Here is a 1,906-nt window from a genome sequence, read left to right on the forward strand (position 1 = left end):
GCTAGGCAAGCACTGTGCCACTGAGTTACATCCCCAGCCTCTGATGAAATCTTATGCAGTATTTGAATACACCTTCTTTTTTCTAGTACTGGGGATGGAACCCAGCAGCACATAACTACTGGGTCACATCCCCAGCTCCTTTAACTTTTTATATCATATTTTGAGACAGGGTTCTGCTAAGTTGCTTAGGGCCTCACTCAATTGGCGGGCCTTAAACTCCCAATTGTCCTACGTCGGCCTCCTGAGCTGCTGAGATTAGAGGCATGTCCCACCACACTGTGCACACCTTCTTTTGACTGTGACCCATCACATGAGCATGCATGTGGAATTTTATCCTTATGTGATATTGGCACTCAAGAAATGGCAGATTTATGAGTATTTCAGGTTTTTTTTTTAGGAATGGTCAAACTGCATAACATACTCCGGTGAGGAACATCTATTGAAAACTGAAAGTAATATACACTTGATTCACCTTCACTTGTCTATAGACATCTCAATGCAAACCTTTAACTTCACAGTTAGTATGCTGCATAATTTTCAACTATTTCTCTTATATTAATACATGAATGAATGCCCTATAAGACCTTTGATACTAGTATACTTGGGTGTGAGATTTGATTCTAGTCGCCAGAGCCTGAACTTGGTGGTGTCCCAGGTGGGGGCCAGGTGGGGCAGGGTGGATGATGTGGGTCCCCAGGTGCCCTGGGCTCCAGCAGGTGTCAGTCCCTCAATGGTGCGCAGTGGCCCTTGACCTCAGAGGTATGTGTGGCAGAACCTCCTCACTGCCGGGGGGTGATGGAGGTCTGTTAGGTGCCTGGATGACAAGTGGACAGTTTAAGCCAGTACCACAGATCTTAATAGATCTGCCTCCGGCTGAGCAGCAGAAGCTCTTTAATAAAGCCACTGCCAGTGTCAGGCACTTGGATGGATAGACGCTGTGCAACTGACTACTCTGGTTATGGGCAGCTAACCCATAACCAGATGCTGGTGAACTATGTCTCCAAAGAGCTGAGGACTGAAATTCAGTATGATGACTAGGCTGCTCTTCCTGGGAATTGGGGGTTATGCTTCAATGACTCTGACTCTCCCAAGGTAACTGAGGAGTCTGGGGGAAACCCAGTGAATCCCCCTGAGAAATCTGTACATCATCAGTGAGTTACCTTACACTGGAGTGGAAGGTCCTCCTGCATACGCTACCACCATACCAGTCATGGCCAACAGTTATTTATGAAGAAGTCATGTTTCACACTCATGTGTGTTGATGTACATTGGCAGCACTTCTTAACTGTGAAACTGGAAAGAGCAAAGGCTTAGCATTGCAGGACTTGGCTTTCGGGAATCTGGAAGAGGTTATTGTGTTCAACTAATTTGCTAAGTATACTTCCTTCTCCTCATCTTGTGAAGATGGCTTCTCTTCCAGACACCTGTTGCAGGACTGGACCCCCAGGATTCAGGGTTTCACTCAGAATCAGTCTATGCCACAGTCATGCTTACCTCAAGAGTACATCCCATTTTGCCCAGTGACTTCTCAGTGGCCTCATAGGTGCAGCTGGTGTTGAGTGAAGCCTCAAATGCCAAGCAGGCTGGGCCCGTCTCCCACTAGCTGCACACCTCAGTCTCCTCTCCCTGGGATCTTGTTTCGCATCTGAAAACTTATGGTAGTTCCCATGTTAGGCATTTTCAAAGAAATATTTTCAGTAAAAATATTGCTCTGAGATAGTGGGATCCTAACCCATCAAATGTTCTCATCCTAAAGATTTCCCTAATATTGTATTCACTTTGCCTTCAGAAATAATTCACAAATCACACTAAATTTTTTTTTTGAAAAACAAATTCCTTTTCCTAAATTCTTTTTTTTTGGGGGGGAGGGGATATCGGGGCACAGAGGCACATCCGCAGTCCTATT

General features: G+C 45.4%; 1 pseudogene; it reads left to right on the forward strand.

Annotated features, from left to right (window-relative positions):
- Nucleotides 1-818: 818 nt before the first annotated feature.
- On the forward strand, nt 819-1,038 carry LOC124973959 (protein C19orf12-like; annotated as a pseudogene).
- Nucleotides 1,039-1,906: the final 868 nt, after the last annotated feature.

This window comes from Sciurus carolinensis, unplaced genomic scaffold (assembly GCF_902686445.1).
Source record: "Sciurus carolinensis unplaced genomic scaffold, mSciCar1.2, whole genome shotgun sequence".
Classification (NCBI taxonomy): domain Eukaryota; kingdom Metazoa; phylum Chordata; class Mammalia; order Rodentia; family Sciuridae; genus Sciurus; species Sciurus carolinensis.